Here is a 22,179-nt window from a genome sequence, read left to right as displayed (position 1 = left end):
TAAAAAGCTCAATGTGGCCATGATAATGGCCACCCTTAGCTATGAAAATCAAGAAAGCAATTAACGAGAAGGAAGGAAGTCTTACCGAAATAAGAGAATGGGAAGAACTCGCTAGAAAGAACACTGTCATGACAATGCAGTGACAACAGGATAAGCGAAAGACGTCAAAGAATTTTTGCAAGATAAGTTTCTAACGACTTCGCTCGCTTTTATGGTGGCTTGCATGGGAGACAAAAAAGCGGGGTTCGATCATAGCCGTTGATCTATAATGAATCTCGACCCCCCATTCATCAAGCAATCCTAGCCCTTGGACGTGGCCACGTGTCATCTATCGCAAGGGGCGATGAACCATCAGACTGCTACAATCATAACTGTCGTCGCACGTCCCCTCGACTCTGTGCATGGATAGCTGTAGTTGCCCATGCGCAATAAAACGTGACTACTAAAGGTTGCCGCATTTAATGCGACATGACCACATGGAATTTACATAATTGCCCTAACTTTTCATATTCTGAGTTTATCAGGTATCACAGAAGATAAAAGATCCAAGTGTGGAGTACGTCGATCAGGCTCGAGGATGACCCTTGGAACTCGACCGAGCCTGGATCTGATGGCCTACTGACAACACCAAGCTTAGTATCAAATCGAGTAATAGTCTTCGAAACTCAAAACGAGCATCAAACACTAGGGGGCAAATGTTGTGTGTGATTGTTACACCAAGCTCGAGGAGTTGCAAGGTAGTAGCTCGACCTAGTATCAGTTCGACTCTACCTATTGTCTGACTTAGCATAAGCTCGTCGAGATATAGCTCGACCCAGCACAAGCTAGTTGCGAATAATCTGAATGATCATTCAATCAATTCCCAAATAACTTCAGATCTCAGAATTTACAGGAATGATCAAATTGACAGCATTCCTTGCGCAATCACGACGCCCAATCGCGAGAATATCGAAATAACATTTCAATCTATTTGTAATCCCTTTAATTTCACTCTTGCTTTTTGTACAAACTTTGTATATAAACCCCCTCAAATGATGAAAAAGAGGTTAGAAAAATCTAATAGAATTTAGACTGCAAGCTCTCACAACAAATATAAAGAACAGTGGACATAGGCTTAAGAGTTTATCTCGCCGAACCACTTTAAAAATCTATGTGTCATTATCTTTTTTACATTTATTATTTGTTCATTGCTGATTATCTATAATCACGCACAGACCAGTTCCAATCCCACCAAAGTCGATCGGATCACTCTGGTTGGTGTAGATTTCTATATCAGCTATCTCTATTTTACAATGAGATAAGGATCCATTGTTCATACAAGGCTAATTAAGAGATCAAAGTGGTTGAACCAATGAATCAAGAAAGGCATCAAATTAATTAAGAAGCAAAGCAAATTACAATATTCTTGCAAGGCTGATTAAGTAAAGCCGAAGTTTAGAAGGTCTAATTAAACAAGATCAAGCTTAATTCATTTCTACAATTCCAAGTTCGGTATTGCCTTAATATACATAAAATCTGCTAATTAACGGAAGATTAATTGAATAAAAAGTTATTAGAATTTAGAACTCCCTCAAATCATCATCATCATCATCAACAACATTGCCAGGCTGCAGGCTATAGCTCAAAAGATCGAAGAGATGATAATTTTAATTTGAACTAGCAGGTGAAAGTGGAGGTGGGTTTTTTAAGTTCAATTACTACAACACTAATATTATCACTGCTACCGCGAGCCATGGCGAGCTCGGCCAGCACTGCTGCCGCTCTAGTAGCTCGATTTTTGATCACGACATCGAGCGTTGATGACGCCCATTTTATGTGGCCATTGAAGCATCTTCTCACCACCTGGCATGCAACTTCGTTTGATACAACATCCCACAACCCATCACTTGTTGGTATCAGAAATTCATCGCTCTCAGTTCGCTCACTCACCATCACTTCTGGTTTCGATATCACAAATGGTTTCAGATATTGATCACCTGCATGCATGAAAGTTTTGATTAATTTTCCCCATTTACTTACTCTTTTGCTGCTAATTATGTAGAAAGGTTTTGCTTTTACATACCTATGGATCTTGAAGTGGCAAGAACTCCAAGTATTCCATGTCCATTCCAGTTTATGACTCTTCCCCCAGCAGCTTCAACTCTTTGCAACTCATCAGGTCTGTCGGGCTTTGCCAAAAAAAAATCCATTTCAATAGACGGAATTAAAACTGTAACTATATATGAATAGAACTGCCGCTAGAAGAGGTCATGCATTATTCCAACGCAAGATTGGTATCGGAAAACACCAAAATATTAGGCACAAAGCAGGAAATCACGTTGGAGTTTCATTTCTACCTCGATGTAAAAGAACCGACATCATCTTTCATCAGTTCTTCGTTTAATGTAACATAAAGATATTGACATATGATAGAATTGTAGTAATTTGATGGAGATAAAAGTCCACATTAACAGCGAGGTAAAGTAACAGGAAATTAGGGGAAACATTTGACATAAGTAGGGGACCGTTCACATTGTAAAAGGAAACATAAATATTGAAATTAACAATCCATGAATTAGGTTCGAAGTCGAACGAACCCCACTGTTGTTATTACATTTCAACAAATGTATCTACCAAAATAAATCACAGCATGCCACATGATCATCTAGATCTAAAGGTTGTCTGGCTTAATTATTATTCTAATAATGTTAAACAGTTGAAAGGATTTTTTATACTCATGATCGCAGTTTTCTAAGTACCCATGTATATTATGATATATTAATTACATCAAAGCCGTAAATCGTAATTAGCTGCTTAATGAAGACTTGGTTCTTGACCTCTCCTCATGTAGAGCTACAATATATTATAAGATTGCCCCAGATTATTTTCACATTTATCACGTGGAATATAATCATATTTTAATCTCCAACAAGGCATAAAGCAGACAAACAATGTAATGTCTCCAATAACAAGAATTCTATTCAACAATTGAACTGACAACAAAATCTCAAGACATAAACAACCATATCCCTACTCAGAATTTAATATAAACAATAGCAAATTCCCATAAATTAATCCTTTTTTTTTTTTTTTTATTTGTATAAATTTGAAGCAGAGGTTAATATTAATTAGTACCTTGTGATCAACAGAAAGAGGCACCACAACACCACCCCTAGAGAGCACAGCCCTTGAGTCTCCACAATTAGCCACCACCAACTCCTCCTTCACCACCACAGCCACCAACGCCGTCGACCCTACCATATCCTCCTTTAACCTCCCTTTATTCACCTCCTCATCCATTTTCTCAAAACAACTCTCCATCACAGTCTCCCAAACAATCTCATCATCTTTATTATTATTATTTCCTTCCTTTTTATAACTTTCTTGATTCTCTGTTACCGTCTCCACCAACACTCTGTGCAGCCTCTCTTTACACGCCTCCGCTACCCAGGACCCGCCGTGCCCATCGTACACCGCAAAAAAAAAAAAATCAAAAATTTTCCCTCCTTTTACCATTAACCCTTTCTCAACTCTCACCGTATCCTCCATCTCCCTCCTCCTCCCTATCACGGACACCATCCCATGTGACACGCACGTGACACTCTCCTTCTCCTCATTGCCCCTAATCTTCTCCTCAAACCCCATCGAAACGTCATAGTTTTCTAACGAATGATCAGAAGCAAAAGATATTGATAACGACAAAGACAAAGCCATCTCCGTTTCTTCTTCTTCTTCTTCTTCTCATCGTAGTTCTCTCTTATGCACAACACCATTACTAGAGACACGTGAACTTTGACAAGCGTACTTTTAACCCCCGGATTTGCAATCTTTTCCGACGACCATTCTTCACTCTCATCATAACAATTTTCTCGCCTGTTCTACCAGAATCTGATGCCATTCGGCGGGGCGGCTTCATTGGGTTTTTGTTGTTTTTAATGTTGGTGTTAGTCTTCTTCTTCTTCTTCATCTGAATCATTGCATGACAGGTGAAGTAAACAAGTCACCAAGATTAGAGATTACATTTAAAAGTGAAAATTTTTATTTAAATAGGAAGGCGTGAAAAGCATTGAATCAAAGCCATGAGATTAAATGTGGTCCAGTTGGTGGTTGCCACATGGGCCTATGTACGCTACTAGGCTTGGATTTTTCAACAAAGACGTGGACGGTTTAGTTTTGGCGGGCAGCATGTGGTGCTATGATCTACTGGTAAGTGATTCGATACGGTGACAGTGGGGCCCACCTGTGGACTCTAGTCTCTAGAATGGCCACTACGTGGCGCCTCGTGCTGTGGTGTTATGATGCTTTTCCAGTTTCAGTCTTTCCCGATTTGCTTTTGCAACTTTGTGTTTTCCTCTGACAAGGAATGTTCAATTGTCAACTTTTCCACTACACGTGTCCAGCATTTTCGTTCATATCTTTCGTGTCTGCTGTAGATAGGACAGCCATATTTCGGGTCGGGTCTAACCCGAATTTATAATGATCTACTATTAACTAGGCTATTGAGATATTAATTTGTATAATTTTACAAATTAATACTGACCCACTTATGGATAGTCTAACAGTAAAAACGAATCAAGAAGGTTGTTTATGAGTTTAACACTGAATCCTGGATAACATTGATGGGGTGAAAATGGCAGTAGTTAACTGAAGAATCCATAGAAATTGGCCAGCTTACGACATTTTGATGATGATACTTTGACAAACACAAGCAGCATGTAAAGAATTCTAATAGCGTTAATTACTAGAATACACATAATGATCAAATACTTTTCTTATTTATTGCGTGATTAAAAATCAAAGACCAGTACCGGATTCTACAAAAAAAACAAATTTGTTGATTCGAATTTTAACATGTATCGACAAGTTAAAACACTTTGAAAGATTCTTCAATATTTGGGCAACTGAATGGCTGGCAAATCAAAGGGTTGGAGTCAAACAAAACTGCATATGAAATATAAGTAAAGATTTCTAACTCCAAATAGCAACACATCAAAGATCGTAGAGGGGTTTTGGTGGAGCTCTGTAATTGGCTTCCTTGGAAATGTCCTTATCCTTTAAGATACATGTGACTCCATGTGGCAAAGTCACATAAAGCTCTGCTCAAAAGCTTGTCATCACTTTAAAGGGTGTGAAATTTAAGCTACTTTCCATATCATAGGAAAGAGTCTTGACAAAAAGACGAAAGGAAGGGAATCCAAGAAAAATGCACAGGAAATTGAAGTTATAAGACGACATTATTGGAATATCATATCATCAGTAAAGCAATTGAATGTGGGGTGAATTATTACACAATCATGGTAAATAATTGATCAAAAGAGTGCATACATAGTAGTATGAACAAGCTACAAATAAGAGCTACTAAAATTACAATTAGCAGAACAAGCAAAGGATGCTTCAAAAATGAAAAAATGGGAGTATANTGTAGTATTACTCTTATTTTAATATAGTTTGTAGGTTTTAACAATTATCCAATTTTATAAAATTTTAAAATATGTTTTTATTTCTTACATATAATTAGATTATATTGTATTGTTAAAAAAGTAGATAGCAATGTTATATAATATTTTTTGCCATATATATATTTTTTTTGTGGTAAAAGAAAGAACAATTTTTGCATAAGAAAGAAGTATTATTGCAAAAAAGAGTTGAAAGTTTTGCTACGAAAAAAAAGGTTGATATAAAAAAAATGAGGTTTTTTATTTTTTTTATTTTTTGTTACGAAAAAAATTTCTATAGGAAATAATTATTTATAACAAGAAATTTCGGTTACATATTTTTTTGCAACTCCAGTTTAAGTAACGGTTAGCCAGTTAGGTTTTCGTTGCAAATTTGATACAAAAATGTCTTTTTACAACAAATTTATAACAGAGACCTTCTGATACAAAAAGTGAATTTCCTTGTAGTGATACATACTCCTTGAAATTCAAAATTTTCATTTTTAACCCATAATGTTTTTACCTAAATGTTACTATGCCCCCTAAACAAAATTTTCTCTCATTTATTTATTTACTTCACCTTGTAGAATATTATTTATTATTAACTTTTGATTATCTCTTTGTAAATTATAATACTAGTGTAGATGCTAAAATCTATGGTTACGGAAAGAAGGCTTGATCCTGTGAGGTTGAGGTCACTGACAATCCGCTATACCTGCACATAAAGTAAACAAGCGTGAAGCTTATGTAAACACTAGTGTGGTATCTGCTGTAGGAACTTCGACGCTGGAGTTAGTAAGGCTCAATGGTGCAATTTAGTGAGGGCTAAGGGAACGAAAGGTTACCAGAAGGTTAGTTGAGACTAGAACCACGACATAGGTGTATAACTCTTAGGAGTAAGAGTTTGGGTGCAAGTAGGTGGTATTGAGATTGAATGCCTAAACAGAGATGTGACCCCTATTTATATAGTAGTCATAGGATCTTTATATTCTAATAGGACTTTGAGTCCATAATAGTACAGGTTTAGTGAATAGGAAAGATCCTGATTTACTTGCCTCGGGATCAAAAGACTTAATTCGCATAGGATATAGAATCTTGGACGAATTAGGATAAGACTCGAACAGGAAGTCTCCTAATTATCATTGACCAATGGGTCTGGCCCTAGGTGGGCCAATGGTGACGCCCAATCTAGAGAAAGGCTGGGTTTCGGCCGTGCATTTTGGCCCGTGACATGAATTATGATGTTGGCCCAACCAGCATTGGGCCATGGCCTTAGGCCTACATAGTAAAAAATGTTTGTTTGGGCCTGATAAGGCCTAAGATGATTTTTAGCCCATATAGTTAGCCCCCCACTCTCTAAGTTAAGAAGTACTTAGCTTGGACAATAATTAGTCTGAGTGGAGGTTACTTAGGCCAGACGACGGTATCTCAAGCAGAGCGAGTGTTTCCTCAGCCGAATGAAGGTGTTCTGTCTTGACAAATGATGCAAAGTGCCTTCAAAATAAATGTCCCCCCTCGGCTAACCATGCTGAGTGATAGGGTGCGAAGTGCACCTTTTTGTAGATATGCCCACTTGACTGACCGAGCCGAGTGATAGGATGCGAGGTGTCACTTTTTGTAGTTATGCTCGCTCGGTGCAACGCACATCCTTTGTAGATGTTCTCACTCGACTGATCAAACCGAGTGTGAATGTATTCTGACTATGAACTTTGAGAGGAAGATTTCATCACTTCGAGGACTAGACCTCAAGTCGGCTTGTCCGGGCAAGGTGAGTTTTGTTTGAGCGCGATTTGGTGGCGTTGGGAGAACAGGATGTGTGTAATGTATGGTTTCATAGACTTTGAGCGGGAAATGGTAGGTTGCAAATCTCGAGGTGAACCTATTGCAACACACGTGTACGATAAGGATTTAATCTTTCTTTTAAGCGGGAATTCGAATGGTTGCACCCAATCGCCAGCTGTCGCATGCCCTGTCTAACAGGATGGGCGTGTAGAAAATGATAGACCATTCACACGATTGTTCATCTTTTTTCATTCTTGTCTTTCAGATTACTTCGTTTCCTTTCAAAAATACTTTCTATTCGCAGTGGTGGTTTGCAAACATCCTTCACGCTTATTCACGGTAAAAACTTCATTCCTTTATAAAACTTCGCTTCTTTTTCTTATTTTTGTTTTCTTCGTATTTTTAGAGCAGTTTCAGTGAGTTTAGGCTAGTTTTTAGAGAGGTTTTGGGGGAGCTGAATCTTTGGTGTTTTTCACTAGTTTTCTGGTTCTTTTCCTTGAGAAACTAAGTTTGAATTGGGTTTGAAAGGGATTCTATTGAGAAAAATGAGAATATTAACAATTTTTTTACAGTTTTGTTGGCAAAACTAAAGTTTCAATGAATAAATGGGCGATTTTTTGGGCATTCTAGGGGTTTTTTAGGTTTTTGGAGGAGAGAAGAAGAAGCTAAGTTACCCAATGTTTCCATTCTACTCGTCTCAGTATCCTTGTCCGAGTCGAGTGAGGTGTTAGGTAATGCTTTAAAGGGCAAGTTGAGGTTAAGGTTAAGGTTGATTGGGTTGTCCAGTTGGTCTACCAGACCGAATCGAGTAAAGTGAGGGAAGCTGAAGTGCAGACTACTACGATGTCACATTTCGAGTCAAACGAGGAGAGTTAGGTAGAGATAAAGATGGGAGGTGAGTAGGAGAATGTTCCTACTATGGTGGTACTACTAGAAGAGGGTAATGTGCCAGTGGGAATTTTCAAAGGGCTTAGTGTAGTTGTGGCCGAGCTGACTTTTGTTGAGTTGAGTGATGAAGACTTTGATAGGCAATGGGAGAGTGGGGAAGAGAGTGATGAAGAACCAAATAGTAGTCCCGAGGACGAGCCCTCGACCAGTGGGAGTTTAAGGGATGAGTTGAGTTGGTCGAGCAGTGGTATCCTACCATTAGATTATCACCCCCCCCGGAGGTTACTTAGGATGATGAGTGGAGGATAAGAACTATGTACCATATACTTGACTCGGTAGAGATACGGTTGCCAAAACACTTTGAGAGAGTCGACTGGGATGTGCCAAGAGGGATTGGCATGTACGACATCTACTTCTACGATGGGCTGAGGCTGTTGATTCCCCAGTTGGTCTAGGAGGTGCTGAACCACTTCATGATTGTGCCGACTCAGTTCATGTTGAACATGTGGAGATTGTTGATGGCGTTGGAGCTCCTCTACACTATGAACCGAGTAAGGTTCGGGTTGTACAAGTTCCTTTATTCCTATTACCGAAAGAAACATGACAAGGACAAAGGTAGGTATGCCATCACCCTGAAGCACAACTGACTCCACCTGGTGACTTGCCTCAGGTTGAGTGATAAGAGCTAGAAAGAAAGTTCCTTTTCTTGAAAGTCTAGAGAGTCTTCAAAGAGAGGGGACAAGGTGACATCCCATCCACTTGGAGAGCCACGGGTGAGTGACATTTTTACTTGTCTTTCGTAATTTGATTACTGAGTCTTATCTTCTATTATTTTGAAGATCCCTCGTTCAACAAGGTCGGGCAGGGTGGTGATGGACTAGACGAGACCACCAAAGAAGTACTTGCCATACCGAAGGAGCAGAGAGATTGGAGAATGGTGTTGTAAGAGGCAAAGTTCAAGGCGAGTCATCTTTAGAATGAAGTAGCTACTGTATTGAAAGGTACACCTTTTCCTTCATTGAAGCAAGCGTGGAGTGTTTTGTTGATTCGTTATTGTAACCACATCTTGTTCTAGCATTCGTTTCTTTACCTTGTAACTCCTGAAGAGTTTGCCTTTGTAGAAAGGCTGATGAGAAACATCAACGTGGATGTCCCTAATGCGAGTGAAGCAGCTACACAATGTCGAGCTAAGAGAAAGAGGGAGTCTACATCGAGGTTGAGAGAAAATATTCAAGTGGAGCGAACCAAGTCAACTCCACCAGTTAGGCAATCATCGACCAGAGCCGGATTGTTGAAGAGTGTCCAAATTGATGAGGACGCCAAGAAATTGACCATCACCCTTCCGACGATGACCTATGTCTATTCCGATGCGGTTGGGATGGGAAAGCTGGCCCATTCCTTTCTGCTCCCCACGGACGAGAGCCAACTGAATCAGATAGGGATGACTGCTGCAATTGAGCAGGCAATGGCTCGGCAATTTCAGGTAAGTCTCAAATTTAAACTTTTTTGTTTTAATTATACAACTAATTATATGAACTTCTGCAGACTTTGTGCGGGATTCTCTACCTAAAGAATGTCACGGTCGTTTAGGAAGTAAAAATCCAAGAGCTGACCAAGTCTAACATTGGTCTGCGCACCTAAGAGGCTTCAATGTTGAAACTATCGAAGGAGAGCACTGCCAAGTTTAGTCGAAGTTGGTTGAGGCAAATAAAGCATTGGCCGAGAAGGAAGAGAAGTTGGTTGCCCTTAAGGAGTGATGCAAGTCAATCGCCATGGATGCCATGATCAAAGCTCGCGTCAAGCCGATGAAAGAGTACAAGGCCAAGAACACTTCTCATTAGAATCTTGACGAAGACATTAAGCCGTGGGAGGAGATTGAGGTTGAGTCAACTGGCGTGGACGGTGGAGCGAAGGAAGACTGAATCAAGCTAGAGCCTAAAAACTTGATGGAGGACTTCAGTGAAGACTTGGAGGGCACTCTGGCAAGGTTGAATGAATCTACTCCTTAGGACAAGTCGGTAGCGATGGCGTCTGCTGGTAAGGGGAAGGAAGTCAAGCCATCTGTGGGGCAGTCAACTTAGGATGAGGATCTGGAGCATGGTGCTCCTTAAAGTATATCTTTTTTGTTTGCTGGACTTATATTTTTGGGCGTTGAACGCCCATTGCTTTGTAATTAACTCAGCCTTATGAGACTTTATAAAAAATTGATATTTTGTTGATATTGATTTGTATCTGTCAGTTTTGCTTGTAAATGTACTGAGTTGTTTGAATCCGAGTCTGTGTGGTCTGACTGACATAGGTGTAATTGTTTAGTGTTTTGAGGCCATGTTGGCATGACCGACTGGTTTTGAATCATTGAGATTATTTCACAACTGATGCCCTAAGGCCTTGTCAGTATGACCAATTGACGTTGAATCAATGACTTATAATTTTTGCAACTATTCGAATCAACAAAACAAGCGCTTAGTAGTCCGAGTCGGTATGACCGATTGAATGTGAAGATAAAGGCATTAGGCCTTCAGAGTCGAGTCGGCGTGACCTACTGATTGCGAAAGTGAAGGCATAAGCCTTATGGCCAAGTTGGCATGACCAACTAGTAGTTCAAATTCAAGGCATTGGGCCTTGTGGCTGAGTTGGCATGACCGACTAGTAGTTGACATTCAAGGCATTAGGCCTTGTGGTTGAGTCGACATAACTGACTATAGTTAAAATTCAAGGGATGAGGCCTTGTGGCCAAATTGAACAGTCCGATTTGTAGTTGAATTTTCAATGCATTGGGCCTTGTGGGTGAGTCGACATGAACGACTATAGTTGAAAGTTCAAGATGTTAGTCTTTTTATGCTAAGTCACTATGAATTTGATTAAAGATGGATGTCATTCCAAATGTGGCTGATGTCTTTGCCCTCGGGAGATTGGAGTTTGTAGAAGCCTTTGCCGACTGACTTAGTGATCTTGTATGATCTCTCCTAGGTAAGCCCAAGTTTACCAGCATTGATTTCCTTGGTGTTCTGGAATACTTTGCGAAGGAACCTAGTCGCATTCTTTTAATGTTCTCACTCAAACATTACAGTTGTGCTGTCAAGTGACTTACTACTAGTAGATGGAATTTCTGATCTGGGCTTGTTCTTAGAGCTCATCACTAGTGTCCCAGTTGTGGTATAAGTTCTAGCTGTTTGACTCTTCACTCATCCATTAGAGTCTAGGTGATGAGATTGATACCTCGGTTGAGATGACTGCTTCGAAGCTGTATGCAAGAGAGAAGGGTGTCTCACTTGTGGACGAGTGGACGACGGTTTTGCAAGACCATAAGACTCTTGGTGGTTCATCTGCCCACGTGCCCTTTGCTTTCTAGAGGCGCTTTTTTATTGTTTGCATGACAGTCTTATTAGATGACTCATCTTGGTCGTTTGAGTAAGGGTTTCAAGGTGTTGAGAAGTTGAGCTTGATTCCCCACATTGCACAGAAGTCCTTGAAGCCCGAGCTAATGAATTAGGACCTATTGTCGATGACTATCTCTTTCGAAATTCTAAACCGACAGATGACGTTCCTCTAGATGAAACCTTTTACCTTCTGATCTCGGACTTGGGCAAATGCTTCTACCTCAATCCATTTTGTGAAGTAGTCTGTGACTGCCAGCATATACACTCGTTGCCCGGGTGTAGTTGGAAGCTTGCCAACTATGTCCATCCTCCACTTTATAAATAGCCAAGGGGTGAGGATGGAGTTAAGTCGTACAAAGGGGAGGTGCGAGACATGAGCAAATCGTTGACAACTATCACACTTCTTGACATATGAGGCTGAATCCGAGCACATAGTGGGCCAATAGAATCCTGAAGTTATCACTCAATGTGCTAAACTGCGTCCCCTAATGTGGTTCCCGCACTCGCCATCATGGAGTTCCATTAATATGTATTGGGTTTCTTCCGGAGTAATACACTTGAGATAGGGACTAGAGAATGACTTTTTAAGAAGCTGACCCTCATGGATGGTGAGTCTGGCTACCTTGACTCTCAATTGGTGTGCTTCATTCTTGCTGGCTGAGAGCTCATCTTTTTCTAAGTATTTGAGGATGAGAGTCATCCATGAGTTGGCAAACTCAATGTCCATAACCTCGGTGGGTTCTTTGGGGATCAGTGCTATCTTAGATTGGGGTTCTTTCTAGTCGACCGGCCATTGGAAAAAAAGTAGTGGATGGAAGAGTCAGAAGTACCTTGAAAGGCTGAGCTGAGGTTGGCGAGTGCATCAGCATGGGTGTTCTCAGTTCTAGGGACTTGGCTAACGGTGGACTACTTGAATGCCGACTAGAGTTCCTTAACCAGGTTTAGGTATGTTGTCATCTTCGAGTCTCGAGCCTGGTAGTGCCTTACAGTTGATTGACTACAAGCTGAGAATTGAACTTGACTTCCAACCTTGTTACCCCTATCTCCTTTGAAAGTGAGAGACTGGTTAGCAACGCCTCATACTCGGCTTCATTATTTGTACACTTGAAGCCACACCGGATGGCTTGCTAGATGACTTCTCTATCTGGTGTAACTAGTACTATACCTAAACCGCTTCTATTTACATTGCTTGACCCATCGACTGAGAGAGTCCATTTCAAAGGAGTCTCGCTTGTTAGGCATAATAGCTCTCTCTTTGCCTGAGCAAAAATGTTAAGAGTGAAGTCTGTTATGAAATTTGCTAACACTTGAGACTTGATGGTAGTGTGCCATTGTAAGGAGACATTAAACTCATTCAGTTCGATTGTCCATTGGGTGAGTCGTCCCGAGAGCTCAAGTTTGTGTATCATCTTCTTGAGCGGGTAGGAGGTGAGACCAATGATGGAGTGACATTGGAAATAGGGCCAAAGCTTCTTGGATTCGTGGATGAGTGTAGGTGCTAGTTTTTCTAACTGACTATACTGGGTCTCAACGTTGAGGAGCGACTTGTTTACGTAGTAGACTAGCAGTTGTTTCCCATTGTCTTCTTTAATTAGGACGACTAAAATAGTTGACTCCAAGACTGCCAAATATGTGTACAATTTTTCCTCGGTTAATGGTTTAGAAAGTATAGAGGGAGAATCAAGTACCTTTTAAGCTGTTGTAGGGCTTCTTTGCAAGTTGAGGTCCATTCAAACTACTTTGACTTTCGAAGGGCTGCGAAGAAGTGGTAACACTTGTCGGCCGACTGAAAGATGAATCAGCTTAGGGCAGCCACTCTTACAAAGAGACGTTGGATATCTTTAATGCCTGTGGGTGAGGGGATGTTCAGGATGGCTTGGATCTGGTCAGGGTTAGCCTCTATCCTGCGCTGAGTCATATGTACCCCAAAAATTTACCAGAGGAGACCCCAAATGAGCACTTTGCTAGTTAAGCTTCATATTGTACTTCCTCAAGACTATGAAGGCTTGACTGAGGTAGTCCAAGTGTTGCTCGGCTATCAGGAACTTGATGAGCATGTCGTCGATATACATTTCCATAGTGTCCCCCAAGTGTTCTGCAAACATCTTGTGGATGAGTCGTTGATAGGTGGCCCCAGCATTCTTGAGTTTGAATGGCATCACTTTGTAACAGTAAGTGTCTTTCTCTGTGATGAAAGTAGTCTTTTCTTGGTCATATAGGTGCATGAGTAGCTGATTGTAGCCAGAGAAGGCATCCATGAAGTTGAGCAACTCATGATTGGTTGAAGTGTCGACTAGCATGTCGATGTGTAGGAGTGGGAAGGAGTCCTTGGGGCATGCTTTGTTCAGGTCTGTGAAATCTATGCAGACTTGCCGCTTTCCATTCTACTTTTGAACCACCACCACATTAGCGAGCCAGTCGCGGTAGTGAACCTCCCGAAAAAGCCCATTACTTAGTAGTTTTTCTACTTTTTCATTGATGACTCGGTTTCGCTCTGGAGCAAACTTTCTTCTCTTCTGTCTGACCGAGTAGCAATCAGGATCAACTTGGAGATGGTGCACAATTGCTTCAAGGCTGATCCTTGTCATATCTGCATGGGACCACGCAAAGCAGTTATGATTCTGTTTCAAGAAGTTGATCAGTTGCTCTCTGATTTTAGGACTCAGTCGAGTCCAATCTGAGTCTTCTAGTCAGGATCGTCCAGGTGAATCTATACCTCACCTAATTCTCCCATTGATGGTTGATTTGGCTTGGCTAGAAGAGTGGGGTTGGTCTGTAGTTGTTATAATGTGTGGGACTTGCCTTTGAAGACATTCGTTTAATAGTCCCTTGGGGCCTTAAGGTCGCCTCTGAAAGAAAACTATGAAGAGGTGGCAGAAAATGTAGATTGAAACCATGAAAGGGTTGGATTAATAGGATTCAAAAAAATTTCAAACAAAGCTTGAAAACACTATACCTTCTCCTTTGCTGAAGGTTGATGAAGCCAAGATTCAAAAGAATAAATTCTCCACACTTTAACACCACCTTGAGAGAGTGAAAGAGTGGCCGAACCCTAAGAGAGAGAGATTGTTTTTCTTTTGAGTGAACCAAATGAAAAACTTGACCTAAAATGCAACCATTTGCGTTCATATATACATGGGCCATTTTATAATTAGTTGTCTTTCACTAGCATCCCCAAATAAAATCTTATTCTAAAAGGAGCCCAAACATTTATTAATTTGTCCTTTGAATAATCAATATTATTCAAGGGCCCATGTAAACTAAACCAGTTTACATTAACAACCCATAAGTTTACCCTTTTGCCCTTTAATTATTAAAAGGTTATTTTAGTTCATCTCATTTATCTTAACGCTTTAAGATATAATAATTAAATACAATTAATTATTGCTTGACCATTTTAACCCTTAAAATGTCACAAATAATTTTATGTGTAACTATTACCATAGAAATCTTGTCATTACCCTCGAAAGGTGCTAGCCCTCTTCGGATAATCATTTCTCTCTCTTATCCTTCTCTAACTTCTCAAGGCTATTGGTGTGACCATGTAGGTCCACCGTGGATTAGCCGTGAGCCGATTCTAGATAAATTCGAAAACTTGTCCGGATGCCCAACGACTATGGTAAACATCTAGCAATGTGCCATAGTCCCTAAACCACGATGAAGAAATAATTCATCGAACCCATTTCAGATCACATGTATCATGCAGGTAAAGTCCCTCCATTGATATATCCTGATTGAGTACGGATTCATGGAACGTCAAAATCCTAAACTCGATCTTCTACCGAATCATCGATCAATATGTCTGGAACTCGTCATCACGAACTTGCTTTTGTATGACTAATAATAGACTCTAGCCAGAGATTCTGATTTCTGACATTTATCTACGTTCGTCCAAGAACTCGAATCCGGATAGAGTCAGCAGTACTCCTGATCCTATATTTCTGAGTCAATGGATCCCTTTTTGACCATCGTTCGTTTTTGCATATGAACAATGCATGACCAAATAGGTTTTATCATACGAAACATGACTAGTCTCGTACTTATACACCGTATGAACCATACGCATTCGTATCGGATCCGACCATAATGTCTCAGGTCAAAGGACTACATCGTGCATTGATATAACCAAACGGTAAATCATTGACTACATGCTTTTCTAAATGATTTGTCGTTATTCGGTCACGTTCAAAAAATAGTTCACCAACCGCTAATCTATACTAATGCCCCAGTGACATGACTATCATCGTCATCCGTACTTATATCAACTCATAATATCTTTTGGAAGTATCTAGTATGCGTACTATGCAATATAGTTTCCCAAATTATATTGCTTCCGTAAGAAACCTTTTGATAACTTATTTACCGATTAAATGAATCATCTTGACAATTCATATACGTATTTTATTTTAAATGCATGACTGAATAAAGGAAACAATTTATATATATGAATTGAAGAACTATTTCTTCTATTATTTATGATATATTTATACAAGACAAAATGCTCTAAAATTGATAACACGAATTGTTTCTAGGGCATACACTAATATACACTAACAACCTTTAATCTCTTTCACTCTCCATCTGGTTGAGAATCTGACTGTCTGATGGAAGGTTAACGGGACGACTCTGATATCATGGATCCAAGGTCGGCCCAGGATGACGTTGTAGGGTGAAAGGCAATCCAGCACAAGGAAAGTGGTATGTCGGTTTACCCCACTGGTATAGACAGGAAGGGCAATCTCCTTGATTGTCTACTTCTGCTTAAAGTTGAAGCCGATCAGGATGGTGGGGCGACTGTTGATGTCTGACTCATCCAGGCCCATTGTCTTGACAACTTCCAAGAAGAGAATGTTGGTTAAGGAGCCTCCATCCATGAATATTCTCTTGACTAGAATATTCATTATTTGTAGGGTGATCACTAAGGCATTATGGTATGGGGTAGTTAGGGTGATTGGCTCATCATCTTCGAATTGAATGACTTGCTTAGTTAGCCTCTATATGGGTGGATAGGAAGAGCGGGCTTTGGGGTGATGGCTAGCTCAGGCATGCCTCTTTGCAGAGGAGTAACTTATTCCACTGATTTCTGAACCTCCGGATATCATGTGGCAAAATCCTTATGGCTTTGGATCTAGGGGAGGGGAAGACTGATTTTTCTTGTCCCTGTTTTTCATGGTGCTCTTGCCTTTATTTCTCAGTATGTCCTGAAGGTGTCCTCTCTTAAGTAAAGCTGCAACCTCTAACCTTAGAGCGATGCAATCAGTTGTATTGTGCCCATGGTCATGGTGGAACTCGTACCACTTGGTCATGTCCCTTTTAACATCGGGTCTAAGCTTAGATGGCCATTTGACTGACTAACCCATCCCTTTCATTATTGCTACTACTTAGGCCGACTCAACATTAAGATTATACTCAAGGATCACGAATGGAGTAGAGTTGGAGGGTCTGTATGTAGGTCGGGTTGGTGGGCGGTCATACGGTTTTCGATTGCTTCTACTAGGACTGCGAGCTAGAGATGGGTTGTTTATTTCATACTGCCAAGCTTTTGGGCGTCTGTCACTTCAGCTCTGTCAACAATCATCGTAAGGTGTGTACCTTCTACAATTTGCCTCATCCTTCTCCCACCTTATTTGAATGATTGCTTGGACTAGAGCATCCTCCATGGTATTGTAGCCTAGTTTGGTGAGATCTTTGTAAAGTTTCCCATCAGAAATGAGCCCCTTCCTGAAGGCGTCCACTGTTGTTTCAGGATTGTAGTATGGGATAGATATCTTCTCCTTATTGAACCGACTAACATATTCTCGCTGTGGCTCTCCTCTCTTTTGATAAACCTTGTATAGGTTGGTTGACAGCTTCTCAAGTTTCTTACTACTTGCAAACTGCTCAACGAACGTGTCGGTGAGCTAAGTGAATGAGCCTATGTAGTTGTTGGGGAGGTTTGTATACCATTGAAGAGCCAATCCTGAGAGGCTGGAACCAAAGCTCTTATGCATGCATGCTTCCCTAAGATCCCGTGGTATGGAGATGGCAAACATCCTCTGTTTGTAGGAGGCAATATAATCATCCAGGTCGATTGTACCATCATAAGGTTTCATGTTTGGGATGGAAAATTTTGAGGCATCTCGGTTAGGGCTATGTAGTCAACTAAGGGTGAGTCGGCATAGCTATAGGGAAGGCTTTTCTTGGCTGGGTAGGGACTTCGGGTATGCGTCTCATCATAGCTTCCATGTCGGCCAGCTTCTTTGCTAATATTTGTTCAAGGGGAGTGGCAGTAGATAGCAGGTCTAGACTGACTGTTTGGAGATGGATGTTTCTATCACTCGGTCTGGTAGGGCGAGTCGAGTCATTGGGTGTAGCTTGGTAACAGGTTGTTTGGGTGTTGGGGGTTCCATTCATCCCCTCAGGATGAGTCACCCCAAGTGCAACGGTTTAGGTGTTTCTATCGGCACGAATGGTCAAGAGTGTGACTTAGAGGCTGCTAGATTGGTGAGCTGAGCTAAGTCTAGCCAAGCAGTGTTTGGTAGGGTTGACTACTTAACCCATGAGAAAGAGTCGAGCTAGAAGGGTCTTAGATGTAGTGTGGGTCATTCATACTGATGGGATGGTCGACGTTGGTGATATTTTGTTGCTGATGGCTAGGGATAGCTTGAGTGAGCTGGTCACGAGTGATTGAGGGATTAACTGATAGGGGTCGTGTTTACATGGCTAGGTTTGCTTTGTCTGTAATGGTCGGTGCCAGGCCATCTGAGATGACTAGAGCTGGGAAGATTGTGGGTCTGAGGCTGAGGATCTGGGGTCCGGAGTCATGAGTGGTTGCATGGAGTTTAACGCAATGCGGAAATGGTTCTCTGGTATCTAGTTGAATAGGAAATCAAGAGAATAAAAATGAGTTACCATTTCCCGTAACCTTTGATTCTCGGCCTGGATGTTGTTATTTTTGGCTTCTAGTGTCGTGACCTTGTCGACTTGTTGATGTGTTAGTATCGAAAGAGCCTCGACCTTAGCTGCGAGGTCTACTGAGGCAATGTCTATGATCTCAGCCATGGTGTGATTCTTTGTAGAGTAGGATTGCGAACGGGAGTTGATTGCCAGAGCCCCCAAGGTGGGCACCAAACTGTAGATGCTAAAATCTACGATTACGGAATGAAGGTTTGATCTTGTGAGGTTGAGGCCACTAACAATCCGCTATACCTGCACACAAAGTAAATAAGCGTGAAACTTACGTAAACACTGATGTGGTGTCTACCGTAGGCACTCTGACACTTAAGTCAAAAAGGCTGAATGAGACAATCTAGTGAGGGCTAAGGGAAGGAAAGGTTACCGGAAGTTTAGTTGAAGACTAGAACCACGACGTAGGTATATAACTCTTAGGAGTAAGAGCTTGGGTACAAGTAAGTGGTATTGAGATTGAATGCCTAAATAGAGGTGTAACCCTTGTTTATATAGGAGTCATAGAATCTTTGTGTCCTAGTAGTCCATAATAGTAGAGGTTTAGTGAATAGGAAATATCATGATTTACTTGCCTTAGGATCAAGAGTCCTAATTCGCATAGGATATGAAATCTTGGACGAATTAGGATAAGACTCGAATAGGAAGTCTCCTAAGTATAATGGACCAATGGGCTTGGCCTTTGGTGGGCCAATGGTGACGCCCAATCTGGAGAGAGGCAGGGTTTAGGTCGTGCGTTTTGGCCTATGACATGAATTCTAATATTGGCCCAACTAGCATTGGGCCATGGCCTTAGGCTTACATAGTAAAAAAAGTCTGCTTGGGCCTAATAAGGCCCAAAACGATTTTTAGCCCATACAACTAATTTATATTTTATTTTGTCATTTTGTTCATTAAACTATTACCAATTTTTATTATTTTTATATATTTTAACACTTCAATTTGATATAAAATCGAATTAATTAATGAACTTTACTTAACCCATCCATATTCGTGATTCATTTTTCACTTATATATATATATACTATATTATATCTATCTATTATATATATAGATATAGTATATATATATCTATTATCTATAGATATATATACAGAGAGAGAGAGAGAGAGAGTGAATTATTAACATTTTAACAGTTACTTGGAGTTAATTATTGAAAAAAAATTATACATACATTAAAAAAAAATTGTAATGAATATCAACAATACTTACAGATGAAAATGTTGTAATGAATATTAACAGTACGTACAGATGAAAATGTCACTTCAAAATTATTTTAATTAAAAGTTGGCTACGTTTGGTACCCTATTCTAACATTATCCTATCCTGAAAAATAAAAAAATGTGGTTTTTTTAATATTTTTCAAAATCCAATCATATTGTATTCAACTCAAAATATTTAACAATTACCTTTCTTAATAAAAATTTTAAAATTAACAAAAATACCCCCACCCACCCAACTTTTTGCCGGCAACCGTCCACCACGGTCGAACGATGGCCGGAAGTCGTTGAAATGGCACACGATTGGTTGCTCTGGCTGTTCATGCACCGATCTGTCTGTTTCTGGCCAGATCCATCATGGATCTAGCAGAAAATGACCAAATCTACAGCCAAAGATCTGGCTGTTGATGGTCAAAAGACGACTAGAAATATGGCCGTCAACGATGGCCAAGCAACGGCTAGATCTTTGACCATAGATCTGGCTAGAAAAAGCCAGATCGGCACATGACCAGCCACATCCAGTCGATGGTGCGCCATTTCGATGACTTTCGGCCACTGTCTGGCAGTGATGGCCGGCTGTCAGTAATTATTGGGTGGGTGAGGGTGTTTTTATTAATTTATAAACTTTTATTGTAGAGGGTGTTTAGCTAAATTAACAATTGTAGAGCGTTAAAAAAAATTTAAATGTTTTCAGAGAATGTTTTCCAAAAATATACCGGATACATTTTCAGAATCATATTCTATTCAGAATATAATACTATTATAAAAAACTAAACAACCAGAGCCAGTTTTTAAAAATACTTTTCTCAAACCTTAAGAGTAATTATTATTTGAAATTGAATCCTCTTCTAATGTGAATTCTCTTAGTTTCTAAAAATCTAAAGACATGTATACATTTATAACCAATCGTAATTAAGATTTATTTTTTGTTTTTACCTTTTTATGGATCAAAATCCTTTTTGGATCAAATTTTTACGTGAACAAAATACAAGTACATGATTGGTGGTTGATAAAAAAAAATATATTAAAAAAAAAGAAATCATAACAAAGCATTAGTATTGATGAACATATGTTATAAGTGTTAGGAGATCGCGCAACGGAAAACATAATTTCGATATAAATAACATAGGAATAAAATCACTCCACACAAAGAGACACGATATTTATGTAGTTCAGCATAATCTGTTTACATCCATGGATGAGATAAATCCAATATAGTTTCATGAACACGATATACAAGAGTATACAACATCATAAACTCGGTACATAAAGCAGAGTAGAAACAATCCTAATTTCTAACCTCAACCCAATACCTATAGTGAAATAGATCCTAGTTTATAAGACATTGTATCCATGGTGTTTAATAACTCTTACTTCAAATACTTTGTGTTCTCATATTCTCTCATATTTTCTTATAACCTTAATTAGTTTTCACACTTATATTTATGGGCAGGATATAGGATGTCCTATTTCTAATAGGATTTATATTTCAAATCTTAATAGGACTCTTAAATTATATTTCTATTTATAATTATATTTTTTATTAAATAATTTTCTTAAAGATATATAATTTCACATGAAAACAATTAGGAAAACGAACCACAGTATTCTACCAATAAGATTTTTGAAAACTCAAAAGGGCTCAAATTAGGAGATTATATATATATATATTTTTTTTTTTTACCATTAATTATAATTCATATTGTTTAGGAAAAAAAATCATTTTATATGACCCACTAATAAATGTTCTGAATCTCGGTAACTGGTCATGGTGTGCCTAGCTCAGTAACACCCTAGTTCTCATTCAACTTAAAGGTCTTAATACTTTAATAGTAGCCAGCTTAACCATCTATTGTTATAAAAAGGTAGTAGTTATAAAACTCCAATCCCTATGCTTATACAGGAGACTCTACATGACTATCAGCAACAATTGCTTAGACTATCCAATTAATCTTGTCGAACTTTCAGCATCATGTGACTTGCATTGCAATCAAGAGGCACAATGCTCAAGGGATTTGTGATCCAAGATTCATTTGAGAACTCTTTCCTCTAGTTCTCATCAATAAGTATAATTTTTAACAATCATTATCTACTTATCGGGGTTAGAGTTTACACAATTCCTTGTTCATGATTTATTTATACCCATTAAAAGCTTTGTGCTTGAAGGCATTTGCACCGAAACAGTATATGCTCTTATTGCAGCAAGATCATTTGATAATATTGCTAAGGTTCAAAAACTTTTTTTTTTCTGTACACTCTTTTCTAGAATCCTCATATTCTTCTTCGTTCGTTTCCCTATACTATATATTTATTAGCAAAAGATAAAAATTCACTTTTAGTCAAATGGGTATTTTTTTAATTCACTCCTGGAGTGAATGACATTATTCAATAAATTTTAGTCAAAACCGCCTTATTCAAAATGACTCTAAGATACAAAAAAGATTAGGTCAATTACTACTCTTACATCTCCGTTATAGAGTTTATTAAATTAATGTAATTTTTAAGATTTATTAGGTATATATATAAACTTTCCCATCCAATTTAAATGAG

At 39.4% G+C, this 22,179-nt stretch overlaps 1 pseudogene; it reads right to left on the bottom strand.

Moving 5' to 3' along the window:
- Positions 1 to 1,641: 1,641 nt before the first annotated feature.
- Positions 1,642 to 3,976, bottom strand: LOC116119575 (annotated as a pseudogene).
- Positions 3,977 to 22,179: the final 18,203 nt, after the last annotated feature.

Source organism: Pistacia vera, unplaced genomic scaffold, assembly GCF_008641045.1.
Source record: "Pistacia vera cultivar Batoury unplaced genomic scaffold, PisVer_v2 Contig125, whole genome shotgun sequence".
Classification (NCBI taxonomy): Eukaryota; Viridiplantae; Streptophyta; class Magnoliopsida; order Sapindales; family Anacardiaceae; genus Pistacia; species Pistacia vera.
The sequence above is the reverse complement of the archived record's forward strand: the minus strand, read 5'-3'. Positions and strand labels throughout refer to the sequence as shown.